A 17,223-nucleotide genomic window follows, 5' to 3' on the forward strand; every position below is an offset into this window, starting at 1 on the left:
CAGCATTTGGGAGGCGGTGGCAGGCAGATTTCTGAGTTCGAGGCCAGCCTGGTCTACAGAGTGAGTTCCAGGACAGCCAGGACTATACAGAGAAACCCTGTCTTCAAAAAAAAAAAAAAAAAAAAAAAGAATTGAAAAAGTTTTGCAACGCTTCTATAAGGCCTTCTATAAGACAGTGTTCTAAAGGACACTGTCAATAAGACAAAATGGCCACCAACAGATTGGGAAAAGATCTTTACCAATCCTACATTCAATAGAGGGCTAATATCCAATTTATACAAGGATCTCGAGAAATTAGACTACAGACAATCAAATAACCCTATTAAAAAATGGGGTACAGAGCTAAACAAAGAATTCTCAACTGAGGAAACTTGAATGGTAGAGAATCAACTAAAGAAATGTTCAACATCCTCAGTCATCAGGGAAATGCAAATCAAAACAACCCTGAGGTTCCACTTCACACCAGTAAGAATGGCTAAGATCAAAAACTCAGGTGACAGCAGATGCTGGCGAGGATGTGGAGAAAGAGGAACACTCCTCCATTGCTGGTGGGATTGCAAGCTGGTACAGCCACTCTGGAAATCAGTCTGGCAGTTCCTCAGAAAAATCTTCGGAGCTCTGCTGCTGCTGCTAGTTCTGAGGCTGAGGAGGGGGAGTACTGCATTCTTCTTAGAGTAAGTAACCCAGTGTCTTACATGCTGGATCTGAGACAGTATGAAACCTGCTATGCTCACCGCCACAGCCTGAACTCACCCAGTTGTTTCCAGCTTATTTATGAGTTGGCTTTTACTTAAGACCCTCCTGGCAATGCAATAAAGCAAACGTGATCTTGGCTGATGTGCTGGTTGACAACCTCCTGCCCTCTTCATGAGAGTGCCCATTTGCCATCACCTAAGCAAACCTAAGCTAGAAAGCTTAGACAGCCTACAGTTTACTCCTCGTTCCTGTCCAAGAGCTATCTATTCACCCTTTCATTCAGCAAGTGCCAGGCCTTGTGTTGGGCAAGAGAATACCATCTAGTCTCTCAAAGTGCATAATCTCAGCACTGTATTTACTAAACACACAACCTCTAGGTTATGATATTGTCCTAGCTTGGATTCTAGTGCTGTGATAAACATCATGAACAAAAGCAACTTGGGGAAGAAAGGCTTTATCTCTACTTAACAGTTTATAATCCATCACTGAGGGAAGCCAGGGTAGGAATCTAAAACCAAATATTAAAGCAGAGACCATGGATGAATGCTGGCTACTCAACTACTTTTTACCTGCAGACAGTGGGCTGGAATGTCCCACATCAATCATTAATGAAGAAAATTGTCCACGGACTTGCCTATAGGTCAAACTGATGTAGGCAATTCCTCACCAGATTCACCCTTTCCCAGATGACTCTACCTCCTTTCACATTGACAAAAATGAACCAGCATGAATACGAAATTTTATCGTTTGAATTATTATCCGTTTTACTTGTTATTTTATTTGTGCCCATGATTGTTCTGCAGGGTCAACGTGCCTTGATTATCAAAAGGCTACTTTGCCAATGAGGATGTACCAGGGCAGGGAAATGAATCTTCCAAGGTCATGTGACTATTAAGAGGACACTGGGATTCTAAGCTAGGTCTGTGTGACTCTAAGATGATACCAAGTGGAGCACTATATAGCATACCACATAACCTCAGAGATCTCACTAAACAGTGTAAGCAGTGAGAATCTCCGTTGGTGATGATCCCTTAAATGACACCAGCACACTAGGCTTAATGTTAAAACTCTAATGCATCCACAACCTCAGCAGAGCATACAGGTCAATGAAACCAAAGAGCCCTCCACCCCCAGTGCTTTCAGACATCTTTCCAGGCACCTGGGCCAGAGCCAAGCACCAAGTGAAGTGTCTGTGTGTCCTATATCCCCAAATTCAGAACATACTTGCAAGTTTTGCCACAGTATTGTAACACGTGAGCTAATATGTTCAATATTGATAAAGAACATTCACCATAGTCATCACAGAGAATATAAGGAAGAAAGCAAAAATTAACCATTGCTATTAATTGAAATAGGTATAAAACCATCACAACATAAATGTGTGTCTGTGTGCTACCTATGTTCACCTCGAGTACCTCGGTCTCTTTTGGTTTCCTCTCCCCCTCCTTGCTCCAGACTTCATTCCATCATTTCTGGATGCACCGTTCCTTTGGGAAGATGTTCTAGATCTCTGCCGTTCTCTCCTGCCCTTTCATCCTACAGAACACCCCACTGTAGACCTATCAGTGAATGGCCAGGACACTAACCAGGGCCTCTTGGCAACTCTCCAAACAGCCTGCTAACAAGGTCTTACCTGGAAGTTGGTTGTAGTCATTAGAAAAGTGCAGTGACCAAGAACAAGGACAAAGGCTTCACATGGAACGTCTTGTCAGCCCTCACAGTTATTTGCTGAATATACTTTACTCTGTAAGAGCAGATGTGGGGTGTAATAAGTCACTAAAGACACCACAGTTAACAATCTTCACATGTGTGTGCCTCCAACATCTCTAAATCCTAGAAGAGTCAGTTTACCCACTGATATCACTAGCCTCTTCTGACGTTCATTTGCCACTGTCTTCTTAGATATCCTTCTAAGACAAAACAAATACAAACACCCTCCCTTCCCCTCTCTACATTTCTGTCCCAACCAGCCCACCACCAAAATTTTTCTGATGGGAGGAGCCTTTCCATTGCCTACATAATATAGATTAGAACTCACACTTTTCATCATAGCCAGCTCTCATGCTGATCTGGTTACAACGTCTCTCTCCTGCACACTTTCTCCTTACCTCGCGGTCTTACTGGGTGCTACCCATCCCACTTTGGGTCAGACTTCTTTGATGTCAGAAACAGGCATCTGAGAATGCCTTAGGGTCAAGCCAAGGGCATGAAACAGGAGTAGACTAACCTTCAGATTCCAAAATCTGATAGGTTAGTCAGTAATTGGCACCTCCTCCATTCTCTCACAGGTAAGAAACAAATTACAGTCTTCTGTTGCAAGAGTTGAAAACTAGATACCATAGCCAGAGCACAACACAGTGCCCAGTGCTTGGCACAGCAGCTGGAACCTGGAAGGCACACAGATGTGTGCTACTGTCCGACCTGTGCTCAGGTTGCTGATTAGGAACTACTGCAATCTTTATTCCTCTGAGGTGTTTACCTATTCTTTACGTTCCCTCGCCTCCTCTAGGCAGCCTGTTCCTGTGTCCTCCATAAGTCCTCATTCCTCCTTCCCACGACCTCTTTAGCACTCAGCTATGACCTCTACTCTGACACGTAATTTAAGCTGGATTTCAATGATCTGTTGCTTGCTTCTGTCTTCCATTAAAACTATGACTCTTGCTGGAGCCTTTCAATCATCTATTGAAAAGATTGAAATACTTAGTACCCAGAAAGTTTTCAAATGCTTGTTTGACTGACTTAATGTTTTTTCTCTATTTACTAGGTTCTCATTAGTGTTTGAACGGTATTTTAGCATGAAAGCAGGGCCAATGGTGTGTAGAAGGGGAGATTTTTCTCCCAAATTCCCCCAAAATATCCACTTTCCATGTAAAAGCCATTTTGGCCCCAGATTCTCTATCTGCAAATTATAACGGTCTTCCCTTAGAAGCATGAGGGAATTTTTATGACAGGAAAAGCTAATGCTTACAAAACCTTTTCATTGTAAACGTTGATTATTTATGAACTCTTGCAGGAAGGAGACCCTCTGGACACTGGCACATGGGAGAAGCCATCCCCCCAATTTATAATGAATGAATGTTGGAGTAAATCTCTTCATTAACCAGATAGAGAAAGGAACTTTCACTCCCAAGTAATCGCTCATCTCTTCAACCGCAAATGCCCTATAGACTCCACTTCCTGACCAGTCTCTCTCATGGGACTGACCTTTTTCTGATCTGCTGAGTGCAAGGATTATGGTGACATATAGACACACACACCCCCAAAGCTAGTAACCCAGAGCAAACCCAGCCACAGTTCTGGAAACCCATGGGTGATCTTGGCTGGTGAAATGCAGTCCTTCAAGCAACTGAGGCAGGAGCCCATTAAAGTTGTTAATTTTACATGATGTGGCACAACAGGCTTATAAATAAATAACAAATGACCCCCAATTTTTCCCTCTGCATTGCTGTGTACCTGCTGCAAGCTTAGCCACAGTGGGAACCTCGTGATGCCTACCAGGATACCCCCCAACATACACACAAACACACACAGAAGGAAGTGCTTCTGTCACTGAGATATAAGGACTTCTGATGCCTTCAGCACTGGATCCAGCCACCTTTAGCACATTCCCATCAACCTGCCTTCTGTGCCTGGATGTGCTCAATTTAAGATTATCATCCTAAACTGCGAGAACAAAACACAGATGCTAGAATTTCAGAAAAAAAAATGTACTGTTGGGGGCCATTAGGAAAAAAATACTGTTTAAAATATATAACATATGTAACTATTAAATACATAAAAATCTTATGTACCAAGAGGCAAAACATGATGAAAGTTGCTGAATATTTTAAGTACCTATATTGCTGCATAAAATGGTTTTGTGCTGTAGAATTTTCTATTGCGGGAGATTTATGAAATTTTGTCAAAGTGGTAGATCATGCTGAAGTCAGGGGAAATGCTAGCATGGTTTAGGTTGCTTTCTATTTTTAATTAAGTTTGAAACTGCATCTTTGCACTTGTGAGTGTGCACTGAATAAACGATATAACCACTGATGGGATTAACGCCAGTGCAGGTCTGTGCAGTGTCCAGGTGCACTTGAAGATGGCCCTTCCCACTTGGGGCTGGATCAGTGTAACAGCAACACTCAGTGTCAAATAAGGAAGTTCCACTTCCTTGGTCATCCTCCCACCCACAGACATGAGTCAGGAGGGTTGGTTCAGAGGCTGGTCATGTTTATCCCTGTTCATAAAGATGGATACAGACTGAGACTTAGTAGCCAATTATAATCTGTCTGATGCTATTCCTTGCTCAAAAGTTCTCTTAGGAGTTAAGTTATTGAGGATACAAAATCCTAAGCAAGCATGAGCTACAGAAACGAACCAGCCAGTAACAAACAGCTCAGGAACACATCACTGAAGGCCTGGGGTGAAGAAAGAAAACCAGAACAAAGCCAGAAAATTCCCAAAGGGCACAATTCAGGTCCTTTCTGTCCATGAGTTGATGGCTGCACACTTCCATTCTTCAGGATCAACTCCCCATCTCTACCTCAGGAACGCATCCTGCACAACACAGCATACAACGTTGTACTCTTCCGTCTTGTTCCTACTGCTTCCTAGGGGCTAGCTTCTAGCCAAGGCGATTGCAATCCTTTTGGAGGACAGTGACTCCATCTTCTCTGGACTCTACTACAGCTCTGGTACACATTAAAAGCTTCACTAATGGCTCCTTGGCTGCGCATTATGGAGTTGTTTGGGGTCTCTCTCAATCTCCCTGCACATTTCCCCATTACACTGTGCTTGCACCCTCATCTGATGTTCCAAAATAAGTTAATGTATGTTTTACAATACGCAAGCATGTTCCTATTGATTTATTACACTTTATCCTGTAACTTTTTAATGTGAAACTACATAGAGATCCAGCTGCTACTTCCTAATACTACATAGAATTCCACTGTGGGGTCACGTAGCAACATATTTAGATATTTCCCTATTGGTACACGGATAACATGCTCCCATTCATGAGAAGGCATGATGGTAGTCCACAAATAAGCATCTATCTGCCTTTTGTGCTTGCCCTGCTATTTTTTCAGACTTCAGGAGTGGGGCAAAGTTAATGGTTATTTTGAAATTTTTTCACATTATTAAAGATATTTTCAGCTTATTTTCCTGAAATGTTTCAAAGTCACCCACCTACAGTATTTTGAATGTTGGCTTCACCACCCTCTTGGCAGTACTGGCTACTTTAACGATTTAGCATCATAAAGAAAAGGTTTGGGTTAAAAAATAAAGCAAATAAGAAAGGAAGGGAAGAAGGGGAAATAAGGAAAGTTTTGTTTTGTTTTGCATTTTTACTGCTCATGAAGTTAACTTTCTTCATTGTTCATTTGCATATGTTCTCTTAAGAACCTACTTTTGACTTTATATTCAATGTAAAGGCATTCATCGTATCTTTGGAATATATTTCATGTGTAAGTGATTTACTAGTCAGAAACCTAGAAAATTTATTTGGCCTACAAAAGGAAAACCTTTACTTGATCTATCCTCCAGATAAACCTTACACCTTGTAAACTTCTTGAGGGCAGTCCCTGAACCTTAGAGTCTACAAGGTCAACTTTACCATATTTCAATGTGTCCATTAACGATATTCAATGAATCCATTTCCCAGCTTTAACAAGTAACTTACCAACAGGGCTTTAGCCACAATGATCTGAGTCATTATTTTGTTCCATCATCGTAGGATGGAACACTCAATACCCTCAAATCTCTAATAGATCAAGTAAAGTTTTTCTTTTTGTAGGCCAAATAAATTTCCCAGGTTTCTGCCTAGTACTCTATTCAGCTTTCTATACCTTAGGTTTATCAAAAAGATGTCTTAGAATCCATTTGAACCCAAGCGTACTATATAAGATTATAGCTATAAAGAGCATCTGTGGGGAAAGGTGATGAATGGAGTTGAAAGGAAGTTTTGAGCAAATCCAAAAACAGATGTGCACGAACTTGCACACACACATTCACACATGCACATACCAACACCATCACAACCACAGTTATTTCAGATCGTAACTTTAATTGGAGCACAAATCTCCATTTTATGATATAGCTACCAATCTTAATGCAGAAAGAGAGAACACGTAAAAAGCATAAACGTGAGAACATAAAGCCAGTGAGTGTTTACACAGTGTATGCCAGAAGGGAGGCTCATTTTATGTATTGGCAAGGCAAGTTTTAAGATCTTCAGCAAAATTTACAATGACTTCAGGGATTTAGGAGAGCATTTAGATTGAAGTAGGATTTGGGGAGTTTGTTCAGTGGAACAAAAAAACTAATCTGTGAGATTTAGGAGGCAGGTGTAAGATTACTCTATCCTGGGAGACCGAATAGAGAAAGCGGTAGGTATTAGAAAATACAGGTGATCTCAAGGAGTCTTGAGGTTTGAGATGAGGCAAACGAAGGACCCTATTGAGGGGTCAATGTCTGGGTCAAAAACATGGAGGCGAATTTTCATCCTAATGTATGCACCTAATGGTTTTCTGTCACCAGTCTCCAGTTTGAAAAAAATAAGCCAACGCTAAAACTGAACGCTGCAGACTCTGACTACATCTCAATAGAGAATACACACAGCATTTTACATATAAAACTACAGAAACTTCCACAGTCCAGCCTCAGTGGAACTCCCTGTCTTTCTTATCTTACACTTGTCTGTATCTTAACAATAATCTTAAGGTGAGCACTTGCTATTTTTAAAGCAGCTAAAGCTGCTGTGCAGTATGCATGCTCTTACGGTACCGTGATTAGAGCTGCTGTGCAGTACGCATGCTCTCACGGTACCATACTTAGAGCTGCTGTGCAGTAAGCATGCTCTAACGGTACCATACTTAAAGCTGAGTCTTGGCTAACGCAACACTCTGACGTGTTCTGTAGTTCAGAGTTTTCTAAACTAAGTAATCAAAAGTCAAAGTTCTTAGTTCCAAGGATTCCACTCTGTCAGGATCTTTCCTGCGTCTTTGGGTTGGTATGGACCAAAGGCTTGACACTTCTCCCTGTCCTTATTCTCAGTATTTATGTGTGTATGAGTGTTTCACTTTGTGTCTGTGTGTGTGTGTGTGTGTCTGTGTGTGTGTGTGTGTGTGTGTGTGAGAGAGAGAGAGAGAGAGAGAGAAGTCTATGGTGTCTGTGTGCCTATGTATGTGTCTATACATATCAACCATAAAGTAAACATATGGTATGAGGTCTGGTTAGGATGGTGCTATTCGAAAGACATTTTAAAGCTTTGTTCAAGTTTCTTAGACGGTCGAAGAACCCCAGTTGTTTACAATTGTTAACAGTAGTGGTAGAAATTCCCTAAATGAGTTTGTTTTTCACCTACATAGATTTCTTTAACCTTTAGTTGGTAGAGTGTATATAACCTCACTACAGCAACAAGGGAAAAACTTTTGCACTATTTTATTCCACAGAGGAGACATCTCATGTGACCCTCAGTAGCAGTGAGTTCAAATATCAGTTGGTTTGTCTGGATCAGTTATACAAATGAGATACATCTTTCTTTTGTAAGTTATTGGGAAGTATGCGATTAATCTTGGTTTAAAAACAGGTTCTGGGCTGGAGAGATGGCTCAACAGTTAAGAGCACTGGGTGCTCTTCCAGAAATCCTGAGTTCAATTCCCAGCAACCACATGGTGAGTCAAAACCATCTGTAATGGGATCCCATGTCCTCTTCTGGTGTGTCTGAAGAGAGTGACAGTGTACTCATATACACAAAATAAATAAATAGACCCTAAAAAAAAACAAAATCTAAGAACACACGGCTGCCATGTATGGGAATGTGCTCAGTTCATTAACTAAATGTTGGGTAGAAGTGGATGCCTACGCCTGACTTTCTTCCCTGGCTTGACGTTTCTGCTCTGTCTACAGTGCTTGTTGCTGTTACAGTGAAGATATTGCCAGGAATTGAATAATTCCACTTCAAAAAGACGGAGTTGTCCTGTGTCTCGACATCAAACCACACGTAGAAAATGCAGGATGGCTCTGCTCTGTGAGAAAATTGTTTGCTTTTGGCATGCCTGCCCTTCAGCCACATCTCTCCACAGATAACATTCTGAAACCCTTCCTGTACATAAATTGCTTGTGAAAAGAGCCACCCTACTTCATAGTCCATTCAAAATACAGTTCAAAGACACTCACCTAATCTATTTCTTCTAAACAATGAGGCTCGTTTGACTGTAAGTAAAGACAATATTGAAGAATCTCCGCCGGTGGCTTTGAACACCACCCAGGAAAAGGGCACCTTAAGGGAAACAGTTAAGACTTTGAAACCCCTAAGGAGCTTTGTAGCTGGAAATGGCCTTGTAACCTCTTGAAAGCTTTTGGCAAACAAAGTCTTTCAAGTTTTATCTAAAAAGAGAGGTGAGCAACAATTTGAAGAACGAGATTTTCCTTTGTGCCTGATTGTTGAGCTCGGCGGTTCCAACCTTTTTGCTATGTTATATTTCTGATCTAAATAGGGAATTATTTATTACCTGAAAATGGTGGTATTCAGATAACAAGTCTCCTCAGAGTATATTGACTTTGATCCCCAACTATAAGGAGAGATTTGGGGGGATAGTCTTATTGGGAAAGACTCTAAGGGCCATTCTTAGAAGTTGCCTTTTCAGGCTAAGGACACACTGGGATCTTGTCCTTGGCAGTGAAGTTCTTGATTTCAATTTGTTTGTGTAATACATGTGGCCCCAGAAACTTCTTGCTTTATTTTATTTTTCTTTTATAACATGGAGTTTGACCAGAAAAAAAGGAACATTTATCAAAATTGTGGGGTTAGGCCTGGAAACAAACACCTAAGGGTGATAGCAAGTTCAAGGCCAGCTTTGACTACAAAGTGAGTCTGAAGCCTGTGTTTCAAAATCAAACTACTCTTGGAAAATTCAGGATCAGGCCTTATGTTCATTACATTCTGTAAGGAAGTTGTGTTTGCTTTCAACACAAGAGCAATGAAAGAGTGCCTTAAAAAAAATAGGAGCTTTAATTCCATAAAAGTTTCTGCTAAAATCATCAAGGTTTGTATACTTCCACCAATGTTGCCTGGTAATACAGCCTAGAAAATCAGCACTTAGTAGGGAGCAGAATGAAGCCTCCTGAATGGGCCTCTTGCACAGTTATTTGGTGCCATTGTTAACAGTTAGCTGTACCTTCACTTAAAACTTTAAATGAAGTAGCTGAAATTATAATTTAAAGATAATCTCTCATATTCACTGAACACTGTTTTGAAAGCAGACTATTCCTTGTACGCTAGAAAATAAAGCCATAAAGTCCTTTCAAAATTAATGGAACTGAGCTTCAAACACAATTCGAGGTGAGAGATGGAGGTGAGGATGTGGGAGGACAGAGCAACAGCCAATGGGTCAGAGAACTGGGAAATGAAAAAGACATGCCTACAGAGTCAAATACATGCCACAAGACTGAAAGGTGAATCTCCAATAGTCACTTTGTTTGGGTCTAACAAGCACTTACCATACTTTGCCATGTTTCTAAAACCTATAGCATGAACACACAAATTATTACACATAGGCACTTTAATCAGAAGAGGGGGTGTGGGATAGGCCTTGTAGCTCACAGCTGTAATTCCAGTGCTTGGGAAGCTGAGGCAGAAAGATTTCAGGAATTAGAAGTCAGCCCGGGCAGCATAGTGGGTGTCAGGCCACTCTGACCTACATAATCTAATTCTGTCTCAAACAAAAGAACAAACAAAAACTACAAACTATAACTGTAGCAGAAACAACAAAGGTTCTGACATCGATGAGGAGACAGCCTCTTGATGACCATGGCAGAAATGGCAATATGAGGAGCTTCCAAATACCTTCTAGTTCGGGTTGTTCAGTAGTTATTCTATAGACCAGAAACCCTTTTCTGTAAAGTGTTAATGAGTCAGTCATTCAGGCTTGGCAGATCATGTGGTGCTACCATAGCACAAAACAGCCACTGACCATCGACTTACTTAAAAGGTGGGTAGAGGTAGCCTTGCTACAGTTTGGAATCCCCTGGTATAGTCAGTAGCATCAGATACTCAACCTCTCACAGAGAGCAGTGTATTAAAACTTAGAGCTATAGCTAATGTTGATAATCATGGTCTTAGCTCAACAAGAAATGATGGGGTCTACTCCATGCTCTCTCATCAAATTATGCTATAGAGAGTATATCTAGAAATGGAAAGAATACTGGAGCTTAAGGAATAAATGCCAAACTAACTAGAAAAAAAAAGTTTCTGATAAAGTAATACATTTCTTATATGTGTGAATGGCTGAAGATTTCACTTGTGGCGAGTGCGTGTGCGTGTGTGTGTGTGTGTGAGAGAGAGAGAGAGAGAGAGAGAGAGAGAGAGAGAGAGAGAGAGCATAAGCTGCATAGCTTTGGTCAAAATCAGCACTGTTCAATGCAGTAACTATTAGTCACATAGGGCTGTGCAGTAGTTGGTAAAGCTGAGGACCTGAATAATTACAACTGTTTACTTTTAATGGAGTTAATTTAAAATTTCAAAGTAGATACTATATTAAATGTTTGGAATCTTTGAAGCATGTGTGACAAAACTTTAAACTTTTCAACTTAACTGTTTTCGATTTCCAAAGACAGATCAATTGTTTCTAATGAAATCTTAGTTGAGATGTCCCATTATGAATGCAATGTGCATGAATTTCAAAGTCAGTATAAATGATGAATGCTAGATCACTTTCATATTTGTTAAATATTGAAGTCATAATTGTTGAATTAATTAAAGTAATTGAACTGGATTAAGTAAAATAGATTTTAAGTTATTCATATTTCTTTTTATTTTCTTTTAATATAAGAGTTACAGTTTACATGTATGAATTTCTTTACATTTCTCTTGAAAAAACTATCCAATATATTTCTATAGTTAGAATATCCTAGTGAGGTCAATCTAACTTCCCTTTACTGTTTTTGTTAGCATTCTGTTCCTGTGACAAATACCATGTCCAAAAAACAATTAGGGAAGGAAGGGGACTGCTGGGCATACATCTATACATCATAGTCTAGTCCATCAATGATGAAGTCAGGGCAGAGGCTTAGTGATCATGGAGGGCTGCTGTCTATTGGCTCAATCTCTGGCCGGCTCAGATAGCTTTCTTACATTAGTCCTGCATGGCCAGTCCCACCCACCATGGACTGGGTCTTTCCATTCAACACAGTCTCTCACAGACCAATCGGATCTGGGCAATTCTGCAACAGATGTTTCCTCTTCCCAGATATGTCAGTATAAAAAATAAAACAAATCTAACTAACCAGCATACCTGCTATGTGTTAGATGTTGAGGAAGATTAGAACAGTAGTTAGTTGGAGATAAGTAAGTGAACCCTGAGTCCTAGCATTTCAGTGCCTTGGTTCAGCTTGACCTGAGATGCCTTTCTGGAAACAAATCCCTTCTTAGACATCTTTTAATCTCAATCATTTGACTAATGTCTGTGATGAGGTCAATAGCTGAAACCATAAAATTTGGTACCCAGGTGACCCAGCCCCCACTCCTCCATATGGACACTAAAGAGTGACTGAGAAAGGAGTTGAAACAAGCATGCAGCTCTATTCTATTTTGTTTTATTGTTACTTGGGGGAGACGGTGTGTGTGCCATAGCACCCACGTGAAGGTCGGAGAAAACATTTAAAAGTTGGTTTTCTCCTTCCACCACGGGATCAAGTATTGACCACAGGTTGTCAAGCATACATAGCAGGTGTGTACCTGCTGAGCTACCACCTCTCCGCCTCAGACACTTAGCAGTTCTCAGTGCTCTAAGACAGAACGTGCAGCTTTGCCCATATCCCACTGAAGCAAACTGATAACAAAACTGAAGCAGACCAGGAGCTCCAATGGTCTTCTCTGTCTAAATTCTATTATGTTTTCCCCCAAGGTAATATACACAAGAGATAAAAGTCAAAAAATAAAAATAAAAGAACGAATATAGAAAAGCAGGATTTGTTTTGTTTGCTACTCTGAAACTTCAGCCAAAATAAGAAGAAATAAGTTTACAATGAATATTATAATTCCGTCAATGCCTTTCTCATGCTATATGCCAGAAGAGTAATACTAATGAAACTCTAGCAAACTATGAAGCCTTGGAGAGCTGGAGAGAAGTTAGGGAAACAGAGAGGAGAGGAGCTGCAACCCAGATCAGGCAGTTAAGTGCTGGTCTTGCAAGCATGAACACCTAAGTTTGACCCCTAGAACCAATGTGGGGGTAAAACCCACGCACAGTACATGTTTATAACCCCAGGGCTGGGGACGTAGAGACAGTCAGGGTCTGAGTCCTGGAGCTCTCTGACCAGCCATCCTTACCTGCTTTGCTTGAAAGGTTCCAGACCAGTGAGAGCTCTTGTTGCAAAACAAACAAACAAACTAACTAACTAACTAACTAACTAACTAAGGGAACAGTTATGATACAGCTATACCTGAGGTTAGGCTGTCTGTGCCTTATGTATGCACAGACATGCAAACACACACACGCACACAGAGACAGACACTTAAAAGTCAGAGAGAGAATCAAAGATTAGGACACACTTAACAGAATACTGGAAAGTGGCAATGCTCTATTGCTTGCCAGTTGAAATTCAATCATTCGGTATCGAGTATCGAATGCATAGAAGTTTGTTTTATAATAATTTATTAATGATGTGCCATGACACATACTTTTCTGTATGTGCGCTGCGTTCTTTAAAAAGAAGTTGAGAAACGTGCTTTGTAATCATTAAAATAAATTAAATTCCATATTGAGTAACCAGACATAATGTTTCTCTAGTGCAAGCATGACACGGGTTCCTTGATTTGATTGAAAGGTCTCCCTCGCTGACATACTAGTGGAAGTTTCAGGAGGAGAAAGTTAGCCCTTCAGGGCCCATGCCAATCACTAGATGCCTAACACACGATGGACTTAATAGTATTTTCGGAGGTTGCTTGTTTACTTGTTTTCCTTTTGGGGAAATTTGTGGGGGTTTTGATTATTTATATCTCATAATGCTTTGTTTACACATGTATTTTTTTTCCTTACTGGTTTTTTTTTTTGTTTTTTTGTATTATATAGTTTCCAACTTTGCTTTTTTGTAGGTTTTGTTTGTGCGTGTGTGTGTGTGTGTGTGTGTGTGTGTGTGTGAATGTGAGAGAATGTGTATCTGTGTGTGAGTGCAAAAATGTGTGTACATGCCTGTGTGTGCAAGAAACAGTGTATGTGCCTCTGTGTGTGCAAAAGAGTGTGTCTTTGTATGTTAAAGTGAGAGTGTGTATGAGTGTGTGTCTGTGTCTATGCCTGTTACTCATGCTTTTTTTGTTGCTTATGGGGGGGGTTACATTTTTTTATTGAATGTTTGTTTACAGAAGAAGAAAAGAAGGCATGGAATTGTGTGGCAAGGTGGGAAGGATCTGGGAGGAGATGAAAGAAGGAAAACCGTGTAAGAAAATAATTTCAATTAAAAAATCTTCAAAGGAAGGAAGGAAGAAAGAACGAAGAAATCGTCAAGTGAGGGAGGGGGGGAAGGAAGGAAGGAGGGGGGAGGGAGGGGAGGGTGTTCCTGTGATATACAAATCTGGAAGAGAAAGTGTGTGGAAGGTTCCTAGCGGCTAGCTCACCTCAGAGTGGAAATATTAAATGCAAGGACTCTGGCGCCACAGTTCCACGCATCCCACCGTCTACTCCTATGGGCTACCCCACTCACTTTTGGTATGTAACCAACAGCTCCAAAATCAGAGATTCAAAACACAACCACTGCACCTTGCTCAGTCTCAAATCCTGTAGGCCATGGGTTTGGGTAAGTGTTCATTTATGAGACTTTGTTCACATTCACTCATTCATTCATTCACTCATTCACTTGGGGTGATGCACACCTACCACAGTGCACCTATAGAGTTCGGAGGGCATCTTCTGGGAGTGTGTTTTATTCTTTCACCATATAGAGTCCAGAAATAGAATTTAGGTCATCAGGCTTATCGGCAAGTACCTTTGCCCCACTGAGCAATCTTTCTGGCCTTCATGATACTTCTACATCTAGCACTTACAAGATTCACTCAGTGAACCTTAGCTAGCAGATGAACCAGTCTGGAGCATCTAACACCACCCAAAGGCTACTGCTGCTGGTCAGAGGATGGAACATAACGTCTGTAGTTCAGCTTCTACACAACACAACCTCAAGGTAATTTACCTTCTCTAGTATCAACTCAGTGCTCTTTCAAAGATCATAATAGAAGTCACTATGCCTTCTGTTTCTAGTTAAAGTCCTAGCAGACAGTGTGTTAGGAGAAGTTACTGTGAATTCACACAGATTGAAAAGGAAGGAACAAATACTTTTAACAAAAGACTGGTGTGAGAACATGCCAAAGCTATTGCAGTACTCTCTCTCTCTCTCATGTGTGTGTGCATGTGTGTGTGTATGTATTGTGTATGCTAAAGCTCAAAAACAAGGCTATGAATGTGGTAAGCAAGTGCTCTACTGATGGATACCACCAGCTCTGGTTGACCCTTGTAAATTCATAGGGACTTAATTATTGCATATGAAAAAACAGTGATAAACATCACAGCCAGCTCATGAGATTGTTTTAATCAATGGTCATAAGAACACATATGCTTGGTACACACTGTCTTGTAGGAAAAGTTAGAGAAGCATGCTCTTCTTAGTCCCTACTAAGATGGCAGATACTGGGCAAAAGGAGAAGAGAACAGAAAGATGGCTTCAAGAAGAGTCAGATGGAATAACACAGAGACAATGGCACGGGCATCCCAAGATGTCAACGTGGCACAGAAATCAATGTTGGCCAATGGCTAAATGGAAGCATTCTGAGCTGCTCAATTTTCTCTAGGATTGGCCTTGGTATTTTGTCAAGCATGCAGTGGGAGATGACTTGTTTATAAAAGTCACTTTCATTAGAAACATCAGATTGTCTTCATTCCTAGGGTTAGCGAGTAAAAATAAAAGAGGGACCCCACTTTTGACACATCCTGACACCGTCAGCAGAGAGTAATCTTTCTGGTGTCTCTAAACAAATGAACACCAACCTTTCTGGGCCATGGTGGTGCCTTGGGATTTAGCACAGAAATGGAAGTATGTAACAAACTTTAAGTGAAATAAATGGATCTCATCCAAACAACTCCCCAGTGGGCAGGTAGAAGGCATCTGTATTACAGGATGCGTTATTAACACTTGATGGAAAGAGCCTAAATCCCTCTGCCAGTTGGCAGTTTTGAAATAAACCTTTGTTTAAAGCCATGAAAACAGGAAGCTATGTAAATTAACACTTGGTTTAGTCCTAAAGCAATATTTTCTACTGTAAAACCACTTTAGCAAACATCAGTTGACAGCCAATCAAATGGTGTTTTGCACCATTTTAATTGCAATAATACACAAATGCACAAAAGATACAATGTTTAATAAGCATTACTGTACACTCTCTAGCCAGATTTACTGTTGATTATTGGATACTTACTAGTTTTTAAATTAGCATTATATGAAAAGCATGATATGTCAACTACCTCTCAATGAATTCAAGTCCATGCATTCTAAAAGCCATAGTGAATTTCACATAGAAAGAGTTGATTAAAGTCTTGGACTTAGAGCTTTTAATTCAATGAATATAAAAACACCTGTGAATATGTATTTATTTTCTAACACCAGCATGAGCTATGATAAATACAGAGGGATATACACAGTTAAATAAGAAGCAGTTGCTATTGTCCTGAGTGCCATCCTCTTGTGGAGCAGACAGGACTATACATCAATAACTCTATTATGATCTCATAAAGATCAGATATCATAACAGAGATGAAACATCATTCTTTGGGGACGTTAGAAAAAGGCTGACTCAGAACAGCAGAGTCTGAAGAATGGAAAAGGTTTCCTGAAGAAGTGACATTAGAATGGGGGCCTCAGATAATGAGTAGAAAGCACATCGTGAGTCTAATACCAACGAATAGACACAACCAGTGAAGAAAAGCTCTAGAAGCAAGGGGAACCGAGGAATATCCCAGTAAGAAGCAAGTGCTTACAGTATAAGACCCATGGAGCCAGCGATCCCCTTTCTACATGTACAGAATTCTTCTGGAAATGGTAGAAACGTATTGAATGTTAAATAAGTGATAATCAGGCAGTTTTCTTTTGCATCGTGCAATGGGTATACAATTAAAATGTTATGTTCAAGCAAAAATTTAATATTAATATCAAATTCTACCAAAAATTGCAATAAATTGCTAAATGTACACACTGTTGCGGCAACATTACTTGGTGAAACTCATGTAAATCTTACATAAAAAGCCATGAAATCGGAGATGTATTAAAAAGCTGAAATGAAATAAAATGTGTAGATTTAACTTTCTTTTTTTTTTTTTTTAGCTGTCAAATTTATTTATTTTTTATTTATTTTTTTTTAATATTTTTATTACATATTTTCCTCAATTACATTTCCAATACTATCCCAAGAGTCCCCCATAGCGCCCCCCACTTCCCTACCCACCCATTCCCATTCTTTTGGCCCTGGCATTCCCCTATATTGGGGCATATAAAGTTTGCAAG

The 17,223-nt window shown here is 40.2% G+C and overlaps 1 long non-coding RNA gene across 1 annotated transcript in view; it reads left to right on the forward strand.

The window, feature by feature from the left end:
• The window catches only part of LOC110308872, a 272,207-nt gene that overhangs the window by 236,640 nt on the left and 18,344 nt on the right, over positions 1–17,223 (forward strand). The window contains exon 3 of the long non-coding RNA XR_002379622.1: positions 8,267–8,351. This is a non-coding gene — a long non-coding RNA (uncharacterized LOC110308872). The remainder of the gene's footprint in view (positions 1–8,266; positions 8,352–17,223) is intronic.

The sequence above is a fragment of the Mus caroli genome, chromosome 14 (genome assembly GCF_900094665.2).
Source record: "Mus caroli chromosome 14, CAROLI_EIJ_v1.1, whole genome shotgun sequence".
NCBI lineage: Eukaryota > Metazoa > Chordata > Mammalia > Rodentia > Muridae > Mus > Mus caroli.